Here is an 18,401-nt window from a genome sequence, read left to right as displayed (position 1 = left end):
CCAGTTATTCCTGCACACAACCGGTTGGCCTCATAGGCAATCAGTGCCTAGACAATATGGAATACTTTATAGATGAACCCAGAATTAGTATAGGAAATTAACAAGGGGGCATGTGATCACCAGGCAGGTTGGGTAATGTTTTCTTTTAAAATATTCTGCCTGTGGTTTCTGTGTCAGTCCAAACACAGTTTATAGAGACAAAGGTCCGGAAGGTACCTCAAGAGGTCATCTTGTTCAGCCTTATTTCCTAAAACAAAATCAACTACATTTATGCATTCTTGACAGATATTATCTAGTCTTTGGCATTTTCATAATCGGAGGCCTTTCCATGCAACCTCTTCAACCAATTTATACCTCTGCCTTTACCACAAGGAAGATTATCTTAACATCTTCCTATACATTTCTTTATGAATTTTAAACGCATTACTTCCTGAACAAGCCACCATAAAATAAACATTAATAAATAAAAAAGCAATGTTTCTTTTGTTTCTGCAGAAGGCTTTCAGATATTTAAAGCCTGTTACGTGGCACTCACCCCTTGTCTTCTGTACTTACGAGAGATAGTCACTCTGAACTCCTAATCTGGTATATGCTGTAAATCGTGCATTTGGTTCATTCCTAGCTATCCACATTGTGGGCCTGGATAAAATATCAAGGGCCTCTGCCAGCCTTTATGCCTGTATTCCTTTCCTAGGAGTTGGGTGGATAACAATTGACAGAAGGAGGATAGTGAAGGATGTGAGCTGCCCACAGAGACAAGAAATGGCTGAGGTTAGCAGACAGACTCTGGAGGGAGGAAGCACTTCCTGAATCCTACTGTGTCCAGTTCTAACTTGCAAGAACACAATCCAAGGACAACATGGCACAAATTGCTCTGCCAAGGCCTTAATTTTAAGAGACAAATGCTACTGCTAGACGTTATTCAGTAAAAATAATGAAGAGAGTTTTAGTCTTTCAGAGTAGTGCTCATGCAACAAGTGTTAGCTCCACTGTTTCCTTAATCCACACCAGTGTCATAATCATTACAACTACACACAAACCAGTCTGCCTCACCAGCCTATTTAAAAAAAAAAAAAAAAAAAATCTACATCAAAACTATTATCTTTTTTTTTTCCTGTTTTTTTTTTTTGGTTGGTTGGTTGGTTTTTTCTTTATTTCCATCACCTGTATCACCTGCATTCAACAGACATAAGGAGCACAGAAGGGCTCCCAGAATGAAGAAGGAACCTGCTCCTTGCCCTGCTGGTAGGATCTTGAATCAACATTAGGAGCAAACTGTGACATGTGACATACTCTTCCCCTGTTCAATGTAAAGAGTATAAATATCACACCTCACATCTCCTAGTATAGAATTCTACATATCAAATGTCCCTTCTCAAGTCAGGAACTTAGTGTTGCATGTCCTAGCCAAAATCTTCAATGAACAGGACTTGTTTTGTTAGCCTGAATCTGGATTCACAAAAGCAGTTGGTTATGAGCACAGCTGGCCTCAAGTCCTCCCTGTTTATTATGCACTGCGAGCTTTTTAGTACATTTCATATGTTTGTAGGACAAGGTACCCACTTGGACAGTAGCTTGTACTGGGTTTATATGGCAAGTGTTTTGTACCATGGGGGCTGCAGAGGTGGCCTCTGTGGGAAGAACCCAGCAGCTGCCCCATGTCAGATCAGAGCCAGCTCCACCCAGGTCCAAATGGGACCTGCTGCTGGCCAGAGCCAAGACAGTGACAGATGTTGGTTGGGCCTCTGGGCAAACAGATTTAAGGAAGGGGAAAAACTGCTGCACCACAGCACCTGGGAGAGAGAGGAGTGAGAAGCAGCCTTGTAGCCCCCAAGGTCAGTGCAGAAGGAGGGCAGGAGGTGCTTCAGGCATGGAGCGGAAGTTCCCCTGCGGCCTGCGGAGAGGCCCCTGGTGGAGCAGGCTGTCCCCCTGCAGCCCATGGGTCCCACATGGAGCAGATCTCCACGCTGCAGCCCATCGAGGAGCCCCCACAGGAGCAAGCCCCAGGCCAGAGCTGCAGCTCGTGGAGAGTAGCCCACACAGGAGCAAGGGGTCTGGGGGGAGCTTCTGCCCATGGGGGACCCGTGCTTGAGCAGTTTGCTCCTCGGGGATGGACCCCGTGGTACGGAGCGACGTGGGAGCAGTTCTTGAAGAGCTGCTGCCTGTGGGCAGCCCCCACAGGTTCAGTTCGGGAAGGACGGCATCCCATAGGAGGGACCTTATGGGGAGCAGGGGCAGGGAGTGACCCTGAAGGAGCGGTGGAGAGAAAGCATTAGGGACTGACTGCTGCCCCCATTCCTGCATCGCTCAAGGGCAGAACATAGAAGAGGGTGTATGGGGCAGAAGGTGTTTTTGGTTTGCTTTTTAGTTTCTAACTTCTCTAGTCTGCTAGTGATCAGCAATGAGTTATACTAATCTCCCTATACTGAGTCCATTTTGCCCATGACAGTAATTGGTGAGCAATTCCCCTGTCCTTAACTCAGCCCTTGAGCCCTTTCCATCATATTTTCTCCCTCTTTTCCTTTGAGGAGGGGATGTGAGAAAGTAGCTATGAGCTCAGCTGTCTAGCAGGGCAAATCCACCACATAGCCTTGTGCTGATAAGTGAAGAGGAAACTGAGATTTGGTGTGCATACAAAAAAAAAAAAAAAAAAAAAAAAAAAAGCTGATTTTCGGGTGAAACTAAGACCAAACGCATACTAAGAGTTTCAAGGATCCCATGCCTCAATAACAAATGATGGGTGAGATGACTTGAGATAGTTGTAAGCATCTTTTAGTGCTGTGAGAGGAACATATGAAAATATATAGCAGGAGGATAAGCATAATGGAAAATGAATGGACTGAAAGGAAATCAGAGTTCTGTCATCTTTTCCAGGGTGCTTTTGATTCTGGGTCAAAAATATAAATAAAAGTATGAAGATGTGAAAGCCAAAACCGGATACAAAGGACAAACATTATTGTCAGTGTTTATTGCAAATGTTGTTATTGTAACACAGTTTTTTCGATACAACCATATGCAACTGATAGAAATTAAATGTGATTACCTTTCTGTTTCTGTAACTCATTTCATTCTTTTCTGTTTGAAGAATGTCCAAATGTGGGTAGAAATTAATTTCTTTAATAAATGCTGTACTCTCACTAAATAAATAAATGAATAAATAAAAAAAGTACAGCTACCTTTTCATGTGCTAGCGACTTTTGAGAACCCCCAGAGTCCATATGTGGAACAAGGCTCTGGAGGTATCCAAATACATGCTCCAGTCATTAATTAAATGCATTGTGTTGTTATTATAAGACAAGGTATGATACAGCAAAGATACAGGTCAGGTAAGAAATAGCCAAAAAGTCACCAAACACTAGGCATTATTAAGCATGAGAAGACATCCAAAAATGCCTGAGAAAATCCCACAATATTACCTGTACATACACATATAACATTACAACAATAACAGTCATTTATGATAACAAACAAGTCCAACATGTTTGAGTAGAATCTAGTTTTACCCACAGCATTCTGAAAAGTTTCCAAAACTCCTAAGCCCTTTACCATCATTTAAAATACAATAGAAAAAGCTGTAGCAATTGAGACAAAATACTGTCCTCACTTAGGAGGGAGGGAATGATTTCAGAAGAAATAGAAGTAAAAAAAAAATCTTTAAAGCTCTCAAATTATCAAAGAAAAAATCTGCCTTCCAAGCAGGTTCCTCAGTACCTACTCAGAAACAGTTATTGTTTTGTTTTATTTTGTTTTGTTTTTGCCAAAGGTGATTTTGAAACAAACTGGCAAAGGGTTCTGGAAATAACTCAAGGTTGAATTTCTCTTGATGCTTGCTTGCAAGGTCAATTTTGGCTGCTCCAAAGCTCTGATTCGCATATCCTTCCTCGTAGGAACTTATGCTTACTATGTTCTTGTGCTCTTTTATTTTAATTCAATAAAAACTCCATTTAAAATAGCTGTCTAGATCTATCCGCATATAAATGAATCTGACTCAGCTCTTATGCTTAAACTAGTACTTCAGAAAGCTAAAAGACTTAGTCCAAAAAGGTCTTACATTCGCTGTTGTTAATGTAGGAAAAACATCAAAAATGCACACTACTGTACCATAATGATGTGTAACTTAGTGGAGGGGAACTCAAAACGTTACCCAAAAGCCCCACCAGCATTACTTACACACAGCCCTGGGGAATAAAAATTTAAGAATAAGGCAATATTTGTCCCTGCAGAACTTCATGAGAAACTGCTATGCTCAATGATGTCTCACCATTGACAGCTACTTGTGTTACCTGTCAGCTAGCTAGATTTTAATCTATTTAACATGTTTTATTGACATGGCATAGCAATAGGGGGTTTTGGTGTGTGTGTGTTTTGTTTTTTTTTGGTTGGTTGGTTGGTCGGTTTTTGTTCTTTTGTTGTTGTTTGGTTGGTTTTTTAAAACTGCATGTAGTATACTCTCAAACACATTGTAAATGACTAAGCACCTCACATCTACTAATTCATCATATCACTCAAATTTATCATTACCAAAGAGTAAAAACAAGCTTGTTTAACAGAGATCTATTTTTTATATTGGTCAATATTAATTTCAGTTGGAAATTTTTGTTTCTTTATGAACAAATTCCTCCACTAGGTGTTATTTTAAAGTACCATGACAAGAAATACAGCCTATCATTTCCCAGGCATTTTCGCAAGCATTCTCAGAGTTTCAGTGTAACATAAGCAGCACTTTTTTGTCCTGGATTTTCCCTTAATTTTCTAAGATTTATTGAAAATAAATATGGTTGAGAACATAGAATTTCTTTGCTCATTCTTTCAGGATACTTGCATGCAGGTTTGGGGAATCTGATGATTTGGGGGTTTATTTTATTATTTTTTTCATTGGTAGAGAAATTTTAACCTTCTTGTTTGTAGATTGCAACTTGTACCACAGCACATTGGTATTATACTCTGGCCTACCTAAACATCTAGGCGTGTTCAGTTAGTAAAATTGATTTAGTCTAGCAAATTATGAGGGATAATTTATAAAAAACTAAGAAAAATATTTATATATGTAAGGTCATCTGCCATGGAATCTGGTGAAGGAAAAAATAAAGTATACCCTCCAGTATATGCTCCATAGATCTAATACACCAAGGAACAAAGCAGAACAGGTGATTACAGGATGTGTTCTCTTTAACTCTGAGAAAAGGAAGCAGTGCAACATTATTCAATCTGTTCCTAACACAAACTATTATATATATATATAAAATATATATTGAGGGCATATATATATTCATAGTAAAAATTAAAGCTAAGAAAGAAATGATGATTTACTTACAGATTATTTATCTTTCCTGCATTCTACATCAGTTTTACATAGTTCCTGAACTGAAAAGGTCTCTAGTCACATAAGTTTAGGGGGTCAGACTACTAAAACTTTTGAAAGAAAAGAGTTAAATATGTGCTCAAGTGTTTGCAAAATCAATACCACTGTTGTCAGTTACTGACATTATTTTCATTGAGAAAACAAAACAGAAAGGATAATAAAAATGTTTATTTTATAAGTTAAAAATGTAGTTTGCTGAAGTGTTTTTTTAAACTCTAGGTTAATTGTCATATTCTGCTGCTCTGGTTTTAATGACCTGAATCTCTCTTTTATTCAGTTTTGACTATTTTCTAAATGAAAACAACTTCAACATGGAAAGCAAAGATTATCTGAGAACACTGGAATTGCAGAGAGCACTTGCTCTCTGTTTGTACAATGCTCAACTCTCTATAGCAACAACTAGGATGAGGGCATTGAAATCCAACCATGATGTATTTTTGGTATGAGTAATAAGTTAATATTAAAAAGCCATTATAGTAGCTGATATTTTCCACTTAAAATTCTTGCAATACATTATGCATTATATTTTTATATTATAAAACCAGATTCATAACTAGCCTCTTAGTTAATAAAAAAGAGCTGTCAGAGACTATATCTGGCAACCAACAGTACAATAAATCCTTGTCTTATTTATTAAGGTGTCAAAAGAAATCTTTTCAAAAGAAACCAAAAAGCTTTAAAAAAGGCTTGTGTTTCACTTGATGCAATTTTGAATATTAAGCAAGCTTCAAAATATGAAGACTAAACATGCAAAATGAATCACCAATTAATTTCAATATTTCATCAGTTTTAGTGAAAATATATTATTAACATATAAAAAAAATAATACCGATACACATTTTCAAGAATAAATTTCCTATAACGCAATACTTTTTCCTATAAAGTACTTTCAGATAGACACAATGGCCAATTCAATGGCATCCTTTTCTCCCTATGCATAACAAAAATCAAAACAAATGACATGTGAAATCAGTCTACATACTCTAATAGTCATAAGAGTGTCTTTATTACTGAGTAGGCAGACCTGCATGCATGAAAAGCAGTGAGTCCAGAGACAGAGCTGCAGCAGTGAGTCCAGAGACAGAGCTGCACACCTTTTGACAAAGAACTAATCTACTGCTTTTGTTATTGTCTTTGAGGTTGCAAAATCACTATTTCATGAATTTTCTATGAATATAATAAGTATTATTATCAGGAAAATTACTTATGTTCTGATAGTAAATTTTAAATTGTGTATGTCTTAAAAGCAAATAAAATAAAGCTCTTTGCTCTTTCTCCTAAGGGGGAAAAAAAAAAAGAAAAAAAAAAAAGGCTAGAAATATTGTAAACCTTATTGCATTTCCTTGGATTTAATTTTTTCTGATTTCATGGGGGGAAGGAGGGGAGAATCCCACTAGCACTTGTAATTGCATAAATGCTACAGAATAAAATAAAGTAAAATAAAATAAAAAGGAAAGGATGAATAAAATAATTCAAACAGTGACGTTTACTACCTGGACCATATTAGCGTGCTGAAGATTTAATTTGCATGAGATAACATTAAACATAGAGGAAAATGTAACTAATGCCCAGAACAGCTTATAGATACATAGCTCAACTATCAGTAAAAGAGTGTGAATAAGTAAAAATAAGGAAATTATTATTTAAGGTCTTCATATTGAAAAAAAAAAAAAAAAGTCATTTTGAAGGTGTTACTTTTCATCTTCACTTAATTTCCTTTCCTCCTGTCTTGCATTACTTTTGTAGTGTTGAAGTTTGCCTCCTCCAGCAGATGATCTAAGCATCTTGTAGACACACATTTTGATCCATTATAAAGTTCCATGCACTTTATTAGAAATTAAAGTGATATTATGAATAATATCAAAAGCAGGGAAATCTCAACACTTCTAAGAGATCAGCCATGGCATACTTCTGAATCACTTATAAGATTACTTATTCATCATGTCTCTATTGAATACAATAAAAAATAAGATGCATTATGTTAGAAAGCATTTTATTGTCTTCTCCTGTAACTCATTTTATGCCTAAACCAGTAAATGGACTTCTTTCTAATGACATAGCCATGTTATTATCAAAGTGCACATTGTACTACCCAAGATGAAAGCAGTATGTTTGGAAATCCAATTACAAATTCTTTCAATCAAAAATACTGTGAATGTATTTGAATATTTTGGACCTAAAAGAATTAAAATTACAGGTATGCTGTGTATTTAACATGTAGCTGCTTTTTCAATTTTTCATTTATTTCTAGGTTCACCTGAAAAAAACAGCTAAGTCAAATTCAAGTAACTTTGGCAGTTCTGAACATAACATTACTTTTCCACAACAGGAAAAACTATTCACATTTTGCATATGGTGCCCATGAATAAAACACTTGAGACACTAACTGTTCAACTCAGAATTTGAAATTTATCTGTCACTGTCAGGAATGGTGATTCTGTATTGCACAAATCAAAGGAGAAAATGAAGAAAAGAGAGAAGGAATGAAGGAAGTTTGCTTTTCTTCAAATGCCAACATACTAAATTAAAGCTGAAAAGAACACCTATTTTAAGAAGCAAATGTGTAAAAATAACAAGTTGAATTACTTAGGTTTCAGCTTCATATGACTGCCATATCAGCATTTTCAGTCTTAGAGAAAAAGATAAAGCTTTCTACCTGCCAGCCTTGCCAAATTCAGACAGTAGATACACAGGCCACACTTTTTTTTTTTTTTTTTTCTGATTAGTAGCATTGTTCCTTCAAGCCAGCTTAGCCCCTACATTACATTTCTTCAGCTCCCCACATTGTTTTCTATTTAGACCCATGGTAACACATTTAAGTCAATTGCTTCTTGAAATAGTTCGTCCTATCACACATAAAAGGAAAGAAAACTTTTGTGAAGATAGTAGCAGACTGTCCAGTCACTTCTCCTTTCATATTCCTTTCATACTCAAACTGAGTATGAAGAAGTTTTTTTAGGTCATGATTCACATCATCTACTTTAGATGTCATTTTTAAAAGAGCATGATCTTATCTCCTGGAGATGCACATTTCTCTCCTTTATTAGGAGATAAAGATGAGGAATCTTTCAATGACTCGCCAGCAATGCCTCCCTAGGCCCCTCAGAAAAACTGCTTGCTTTATTATATGACTGTTTCAGCTGAAGTCCTATCATGGGGCAAGCACATGAGGAGGATGTAGTAGAAGCAATGAGGAGGGAAAATACAAGCTTCTCTTTCAAAAGTTTGGATTTCTGTGAAAAAAAGAAAAAAAAAAAAAAGAAAAAAAAAAAAAAGAGAGACATTCAGATCACAGGCTCCTTTATCCTCTGAAAGTGAATACTACTTTGGATGGTCTAAAAACCATCTAAAGATGTATGGTCTATTTGCTACCTTACAAACAAAATAAAATATAACATAAATTATAACAAAACAAAACAAAAGGACCTCTTTTAAGAATCATAAATACTTACATTTAGGACAGGTTTCCAAACTGCAAATCTCTTGTGAAATATCTGTCACTTCTGGTGGCACTGTGTAAACCACAAAGAAGCCTGAAGTTCCTTCCACATGTTCTGCCTTCAAAATCTTCCACATTTTCTGCCACCAGCATCGACCTCCTTAGACATTTCCTTTTCACTTCAGGGGAACTGTTATTAACTGATCCCATTTAGATTTGTTCACTTTTAGGATCCAGTACTACATTTCCTTGCCTGATCTGAGAGGAAAATAATGGAATAACCAGGGTATAAGAGTCCTCTGATCACTCCCAGTGTAGTTTACCTCAATTTCCTCAACAGCTCTACACCTCATGGCTTCCCTAGTTTTTCATAATCATTTGTGATAGTAGTTAATCCAAATAACAGTCTGCTATAAATTTTGTCATCCTTCTATTTGCCAGCCTCTCCAGTATATTAACAAATTTGTTAAAACAAAACTGACCATTGTATTCAATGCTTGGCACTTCCTTGTTAACCTTTTGCCATCATGGAAATGTGCTATTTTTACTAGTCAGCTTAACTGATGTTCAACACAAGTAATGTTGTTTTCATAGAACTAGTTTGTCCCTTTACCAACATGCAATGGGCCTCTCAAATACTAAGGGAAAAATAGCTGCTGCTGTGAGAACCAAACAAATCAAAATCTGAAAACTTTTTTTTTAAAAAAAAAAAAAGAGGTCAAGGTGGGAAGGGCATGCAATGCATGCAATGTAAATTCATACTTCAACTTTGCACTCTCCAAGAGCACTATCTCAAATTTTTCCCTCTCTTTATTCACCCCCAATAGAAGCCTACCAGAAAGTCAACATCACCAACCTCTGATTAATGCAAAAAGAGTTATTATGTTGCATACATCTCAAAGATTTTTCACTCAATGTCTGCTTTCTTCAGAATGTAAAAAACAGTTACATGGTTGAGGGAAAATGCTGTTTGGATGGACCACTCATCTCCTGAATTTCTCTACTTCAACATTCTCTCGAAAGCTGCTGCATCTGGCATAACTGTGGGGCTTAGGCTGGTCATTAAGGAGCAGGATGGGAGTCACACGTGTAATACAATATCAAGGTTCTCTGATGGAGCATACACAGCAACAACACATTCTGCATTTTGTCTAGTTCTAGCCACCACATCTCAGACAGTAGCTGAGGAAAAGACTTCACAAATATAATTGGATGCTCCGGAGGAATTTCATATTCTACTTGAACAGCCCATAATGACCATCCAAAAATCAAACTCTGCTGAGGACAAAGATACGTGTGATATATAAAGATTTTATTCCAGTGCCCTTTGTAAATTATTTTTATTTTAGTAAAAAACATTCCTCATATGCTGCTCAATTGTAATGCCATTCTTGCATGAGCTGTATTTGTGAGTCAACAGTATTTCTACTATTTTTCAGTATCTGAGCAACATAACCAGTAAAGCATCATTGGCTCCACTAGAGAGAGCTCTTGTGCTAACATAATTATATTAATAAACATAATTACTTATTTGAAATCAGTGAAATTATCTATGGAGGATGATGTTTTATGCACAAGAAGGGGTAGCAGGATGTGGAGCTGGATGACTAGTGTTTCTATGACTTAACTAATACATGCTACAAGATGTTCCCTTTGTACTCACCTTTGGAAAGTGTTTACATAGAATGTTTTCTATTCCATTAAGACCTTTTCAAATTACCCTAGCTGTGGAAAGAATAAATAAATAAAATAATAAAGAAAAAGAACAGTAAAGTCACAGACTGTAGCCTGTAACCAAATTATGCTCTACTAATGAACATTTGCAGCTTTCTAGACTCAACGGCCAGTGCTCAGCATAAATTCAGCTATTTCGAACTAGAGTAAATATAATCCTACTGTAATTCCAGTGAGAATAAGCAACTATATGAGGGCATAATTCAGTTCAAAGTGCTCAGGTGGGTTCTTCAGAGTACTTGATGCACATAGAGCTATGGCAGACAGGAGCTGGAGCCCTGTGCTGGAGTATTTCAAGGGAAAACACACAAAATATTACCAGGGAAGGAGTAGGAAGAGATTAGAAAAGTTTTGACCTAATCCCAATGGAGTTCATATTTTAGCTCTAATCATTCATCTGTCTTAATCCTACAAAGTGGCTTAACGGAGAAGAAAGGACAGAGAACTGCTGAAGCATGCACAGAAGGTACAGGGAGGACTATTGATTGAAGGAATAAAGCTTTCTTTTTTACTCTGTTTACCACTTCAATTGTCGTATCTAGTTTTATGCTTTCTAATTTCAATTTCGTTTAAAATGTGAAGATTGCTATTGCTGTTTTTATGGGTATTTTGGGAAGAAGAAGAAATCAATCATATCCTTACTTACCTGAAGGATCCTGAATATTCAGTAATACTTGGTAAAGTACTAGATTTAAGATCTAAGACTTCACATACATGGTCTAAAAAAAAAAAAAAAAAAAAAAAAAAAAAAAAAAAAACATGTTTTCTTGCCATAAAGCCTTAAATTCCATCTAAGTGTCTCCAATAAATCTGTAACTTTGTGATCAATAACTGGGCAGCATTCTATCAACAGAAGCGTTAAATTTCCAGTGCACTTTATTTCTCCCTCCTTGTTGCCTTCATCATTGCTTCCCCAGCTCTTACTTGCTGAATATCCTTGAGATGAAAGGCAGTTTAACCCATCCCATCCCATTCCATTCAAGCTGTTAGTTGTTCAGCTCCTACTAACCTAAATGAAGACTTTAGGGAGTCATCATATCACAAGCCTGTCTTCAAACTTAGATACGCCAGTGCTTTGGGTATCTTATTTCCAATCGAATCTACTATGTTCCCCTAATAGGTACAATCACTGTAAAACAAGCTCTCTTACATTTTAACTGAGTCATTAGAGATTTCTTCAGTGCATTGGCACAAAATACAAATTTATTTGGCAGATTGCATCTGCTCCTGTTTCCTCTTTTAAGAAACACTAGTAACCCAAATCACATACATGAGTCCAGTACTTTTAAAGGGTGTTTTTTTTTTTTACAATCTAGTATGCAAAATTATAACATTTTTCTTTGCTCTGCATATGAACATAAAAGAATGCAATAGTCAATTACGTACATCCGTTCGATAAAAAAATCAGTAGTCACTAACATCTTTAGTTTGCACAATGAGGACTTTTCCTCAAGTATCTGCTGAGATTCAACATTAACTTATATTCCTGAAATATATATCACAGGGTCTTTCATTTAGGTACCTGTTAGTCTGATGAGTTCTTCTAACCTACAGATCAGAACAGAAAATCCACACTCCTTTTTTCTCTGTTTCTACTATGCACTAAGCTGCAAAATCTTGTTGCTATGTGAAACTAGCAGTAAAGATCTTTGTGGAAAACAACCCATGACACATACCGTACATGAGTTACATTAAGACAGCTACCTAATCACAGAAATCCAGGTCATATATCTGCAGCTGTTATACATAGCTAAGACGTATGGATAATTTCTCTCTCCTTCACAGGGTTTGTTTGCTGATGGTTGTTAAACAGAAAAAATTTGCAACTTAGTTATTTCATATAGGAGTTTTTCACCTTAAAATTTTTAAGTGCTAAGCAAGTTACATTAAACAGTTCTATCAAACGTAACTTGATGGAGAACTTCAGATAGATTGTTATCCACCAGAATCAAGTGTGTGAAGTACAGGTTTATTATTCATTCTTCATTTTCCAGTCCTAAGTAATTGTTCTGGGTAACTTCAGAGTTAAAGAAATTCAGCCTGAGCAGTCATTCAGTGCTTGGAAATGTGAAATACTGCCAAAGAAGGCAACTCAATAACAAAACACACTCAAAGGCAGCTATCCTTTATTTTATACAGACTAAAATCCTTATTTTGTGCGTGTTAACTAGTTTCCTTAGAGCTCCCTCAAAATTCACTGCAAGAATCAAAATGCTGGTACAGAGCAGCCAGTCAACTCTCTTCCAAAGAGACCATAGAGCAGTTAAAATTGTTCCAAAACTGCTAAAGAAAAATGCTGATACCCTATTTGATAAAAGTGAGTGCTCAGCCTCTTCCAGAAGTTTGTAACACTGTCATCCTTTATTGAAGATAACGGTAGGAGCAATGTACAATATAGAATATTAACAACATGTCAATTCTTTCTGTTTCAGACAATAAAACATTTTCGGGCTTTGGGTTTTTTTTTGTTTTGTTTTTGTTTTTACATTGTGAATTATAGTTTATCTTGGTTTTGTCACTTTTTTGAACAGCTGCTAAGGCTGAGAAGCAAGCTGGTCTTTTTCTGATAATGGTGTTTGAGAGTGTCCTTTCCTGAGTTAGGGAAAAGGATTTAGTCCTAACACAGAATAGTTAATTGATTTCATTGTGTGTTATGTAGATTGTAAAATAAATCAAATCACATTTCAGTGAAATGCATTTGTATGTTTGAAATAAAAAAAAAAATGAGTTAAGTTTTTACTGCTGGGTTTTTCTTTTGTTTTATTTAGTTTTTTGCTTTTTGTTTGTTTCTTTGTTTGTTTTCACAGCAGGTTTCAAAATCTTAGTAAAACTTACTTTGAAAACTAGTGGCAGTGAAAGATCATTTGACATAAGCATAGCACTTAATGAGCTCTGAGACACACACATTTTGATATTTAAAATACCATATTTTTAAAGTTAAAATTGTGTGCTATGTATTTATAATGTGAACTAGATACAAAAGAGAAAATGTATTGGAAAGATTTGCTGAACCATTTCTGTATTTAAATGTTCATCAAACTGTTAAAAATAATCTTCATTTCTTTTGAGTGTGAGTAGGCTGAGCATGCCATGTCATCTCTAATGGAAAAGTCAGGTCTTTTACTCAGGTATGATGCACTTACTACTGAAAAAAACATGATGATCTGTCTCTTTTTATAACATATTATTCAGATAATGCTAAATAATTAAGTTATTTAGAATCTAGAAACTTGTGACATTATGAAAGTAAACAGAGATGGTAATAGGAAAGGATTTGGAATATTTTTGCTTAGATTTTTACTATCAGTGAAGATTTCACAGAAGTTAGAAAGCCAAATAATTTTCAAAACTGTTAAGATTTCATTTAATTAAACACTGGTATTCTATCATGATGTTCTAAGAACATTATTGCAGAAAAGACAGTGTAATCACAGATCAGAATTAATTTCCAGGTCCTTTATTTCTGATGTTACTTCACTCTGTTGTTTATAATTTATAGATGACTTTACTATTTAACTACAGCCATTACCTTATCATAGAGATAATAGCTAATAAATAAATAAATAAATAAATAAATAAATAAATAAATAAATAAATAAAAAGAGCTAGGGCAGGATTTGACTCTGGATCCTGTAGCATAACTTCCAGTGTTTATGGTAGGTGTTTACACATGAGTCAGGGGTCAGGGGACTGGAAGGTGCTCAATTCCCTCTGAAGTCAATGGAGATTCAACCCACACAGACAACCATATCGGGAGCCACAAGGCAGGTTCCTACTGCTTCATTCTGCCTGGCCACCAGCAGCTGCTCCAGAGGGTCATGAGTCTTCCCTACAACCTGTGCTAGATCTGCCATGTCTTTTGGACAAAGATAATGCCCACAGCAACTCTTATGACACCTGATGCCTACAGTTAGGCAACTGAATCAAGTCTGAGAGCCCCACTGACTCTGAAAGGAGTTTAGATATTAGCTCACATGTGAGCACCTTGGCTATCAATAGATACTTTTTTTTGTTATCTGAATCTCAATATGAATCCCACCCACAGCCTGGTCCAGCACACGTGCTTTCTTTAAGAGGAATCTAATTGTTAAGGACTCTCCTAACTTAAATGCTTAATTATAACTGGCCCAGCAGAAACCATTTGCTAAAATGCCTCACAACCTAAAGTCTTGACACTACAATACTTTTTTACACATGAATTTTATTCTCACTTTTTTGTATTATTCTCAATTGGACCTTCTTAAACCAACATGAATTTCCTGAAATTAAAAAACCTTCAGCTACTGCATACTGCTAATGTAATGTTCTCTTTCTTATCACCTTTCCTCTGTGGTCACTTCTTGATAAAACAATGCATGTCTCACTTTTGTACTCCTTCCCATAAACCAATTTTGTCTCCCATCGTTTCCATCTAGATTATTTTTGCTGTTCACTAAATTTCTCCCAGGGTCTTTTTAGTAATGTGAAATTCAGAACTGAAACAATATCAGCTGCTGCCAACAAAGCTGCGTAAATTGTTGTTTATACCTGGGAAGACTTCCAGGGCAGAAAACGAAATGCAGGAATTAGAAGTGACAAAAAGCTGATGTACCAACTATATTACAACAGTCTGTGCTCTGAAACGTTGTCTTTCCAAATTGGTAATGTCTATATGAAAGTCATTTTTATTCCTAAGAGGAATAGATTGCGTTAAAAGTAACTAGTATTTTCTGTCTGTGGGAAATCCACTAATTAACCTTTATTCTATTCAGAGAGAATTTTCCCATTTTCCTTCAGTTTCATTGAATCCCATAAACTGGAATTATCTGGTGTGGCAAAAAAATACTATGTTCAATCACTGCCTTGTGATCTACCAAAGGGTCCAAGTAAAATTTCTAAATCTTGAAAATAATTTATAATTCAAAGCCTTATGTTCAAAAATGAGTATGAATACCATTATTTGGACACAGAAACAGGTAAACAGATGCCTAGTGAATTTTTTTTAATTGCCTAATTTCTTTGGGAACAAAGAAGCCTCCAGCTTTTGAAAATCCCAGTAAGCACTAATAGCCCCATGAGATAATGTACAATACTACCATTTGAATCAAAACGTTGCTATTTCCAAAATAGAGATTCTCTGCTATTTGGTTATGTTAAAGGAGCTACTGTAACTGGACTCTTTGTCTAGCTATATTTGGCTAAGATGTACCTGTCTTAACTCTGAAGAGAAGATCAATGTACTTTCTTCGTATTTCTAGATCTGAATATTGCAATGAAATCTATCTCAAGCCACATTTTTCTCAGACTGAAAACTAATACGCATATCAGGCATTATTTTGTTTTGGATGCACTCCCTACTCCTGTTAATGGGCTATAGGATCTACTCCTAGGTGTATTTTTAAGACACTGCTTTTCATCTGAGCAGACCTAATTTGTCTTTTCTCTCTGAGACGTAATATCTCAGACACCTGAAATACGTTCCTGCATTTTGGACCTGTGGACACCTTTGCTCTCAAACAGAAGAGCTACAGTCATCATTTTCTCATGACAGACAACTTCTCTTTGGAGTTAATATCCTCCATTGGCCCAGAATAACTAGAGCCTGTGACTTCCTTCTTTTTAAGGTGAACCTAGAGTAAAAAATTAGCTTTAAATCTGCTCAGTTCTGATTTCAAAAATACCAGCTGATGGTTGTTTGTATATGCAATGACACAGGAAACAGGTAACCACTTTGGCTCCGTCACTATTCTGTACTGCTCTCCTCATGTAAACAATAGTGCTAATATTGGAACTCTTGTTAAAAAGGAAAATGATTAATGAATGCATCTATTAATTATTTGAAAAAAAGGAAAAGTCCAAGGTGACATATTTACAGATGTCAAAATAATTTAGGTTACTGAAAACCTGACAGAATTGTGTGGAATTCCAGAGGCACTTAAAAAGATAGACTGCACAACCTGGCTGCAGTTAAAACCCCGTGTTAACAAAGGCATGCTAATGTACAGTGGAAGGTAAACCATTCAGCATGATCTAAGCTGCTGGTACACCTTCATGAGCTCTAAGTGAACTGTAATCATTTGGGAGTCAAGCACAGGAGACAATGAGTTATTGTTGGCAGCCCCATTAACATATTTTTTTAATTATTTGTGGATCTGGGAGACTAAATTTTAAAATACATTTAAAATTTTGGATTAAAATAATACCTTAAAATGAAACAATGCCATAAACAATATGATTTGTATTGTTCATAAACCATTTTATTTCCTGGCACACTTTTCCTCTATCATTTCTATAATTTATACATCTTTTTAATGTCTGTTTTCAAATCTGATTGTAAGATCTTCCAGGCAAGAGCTCAGTATTTGTGCAGCATGCAGCCCAACAGAACCTTACATAGCCTAAAGGCTTGTGGACACCAACAAACAAGTTAACACATTGCTAAGGACCAGTTTTGTGCTTTCATTTGAAAGTTGTGCTAACATAACATAAATGCAAATATAATAACAGATTTTTGAAGATTTTTGAAAAGAAAGTTTTTGAAGATCAGGATTATTTCTGTTGGAGTGGAAACAAAAGCAATAAATATAATAATGCATGCTAAGTAAGAACACATTGTGAACTACATTTCCTCATTGAAGAAAACAAGGAAATAGCCAATAAAATTAAAGGAAATTAATAAATAGCCAATAAAGTTAAGGGAAAATTAATGACCTAGAAAAGGAATTTCATCCTTTCCTTGTGTGAAGGGAAGCAGAAGAACTCAATGTGATGGCATACAATTGAGCTCAACAGCTCAAAAAATGAACAGGATGGAAGGGTGGCATTCAGTTGCCTCAACATGGCATACAGAGGCATTTAACATGTTCTAATGTATCCTTAGAGAACTATGTGGCATATATGATGCAAAACCTACAGGAGAATTGCACTGTTCTGAAATCAGGTGGAGACACGTTGAGACACTAAGGACATCTCCATGGAATAAAACATCCTTAAGAACAGAAACCTTTATTTCTTCAGTGTACAAACCAACAAATGGCTGACAAAAATGAGAATAAATAATTACTTTCAAAGACTATTTTTATAGATATGCATGTGATTGGTAGATAGTGGTCAGCATCATAAACAGGCTGCCCTTGTAATAGCACAGAATCCTTTTACATGATTTCTTGGGTTTTCCCTAGAACCCTATAGGGGTTGCTCTAAACTGGCATTTTTTCTTACTTACAGCATAATATGATTTTGCCTGATTTGATGACTGCAAGTTGGACAGTTATTTTTCCAAAAGGAAAGTTATCTTAATGTTGACATCAAGGATTTAGGAGCAGATCTCTTTTCAATATGCTCAGCAGACTGAAACATTATCCTACATCACTATCAGGAAAATAGTTTTAAGTTCTAGCTACAGCAGAGGCTTAAAAATTGAGTGAGAGATCTCTGTCCCAGCTAGCAAAGTATTTCTCATGGTATAATATGTTATTGCTATTTGTATAAAACTATGGACTTGAAGACATAGATGTGAAGTCACACATCTATTTCTTGGAGGCTGGTGTCTCAAATTCTTAGTTCACAGCCCTCTGGTGGGTTGAATATCAGAAGTATGTATCTTTCCCTGCAGACTTTACACAGTCAGAAGCCTGGTCAGAATTTACCATGACTATCTAGGTGCCCATAATAACAGGGAAATATGGAGGAATGTACTGTAAATACAGCTTCTTCTCTGGTTGCATTATCAGACAGTAAAATATGAGGCAATTTTAAGCTTGAGGATTTTTCCCCTCAACTCGCCATTCCAAGTGGCAAGAAGATAGTGGCAAATTATATAGTCAACCCAACCTGTATTTGTGAACTTAAAACTTCTTTTATTTTTTTATAGCTGAGGTCTATCTT

Source organism: Oxyura jamaicensis, chromosome 2 (assembly GCF_011077185.1).
Source record: "Oxyura jamaicensis isolate SHBP4307 breed ruddy duck chromosome 2, BPBGC_Ojam_1.0, whole genome shotgun sequence".
NCBI classification, from domain to species: domain Eukaryota; kingdom Metazoa; phylum Chordata; class Aves; order Anseriformes; family Anatidae; genus Oxyura; species Oxyura jamaicensis.
The sequence above is the reverse complement of the archived record's forward strand: the minus strand, read 5'-3'. Positions refer to the sequence as shown.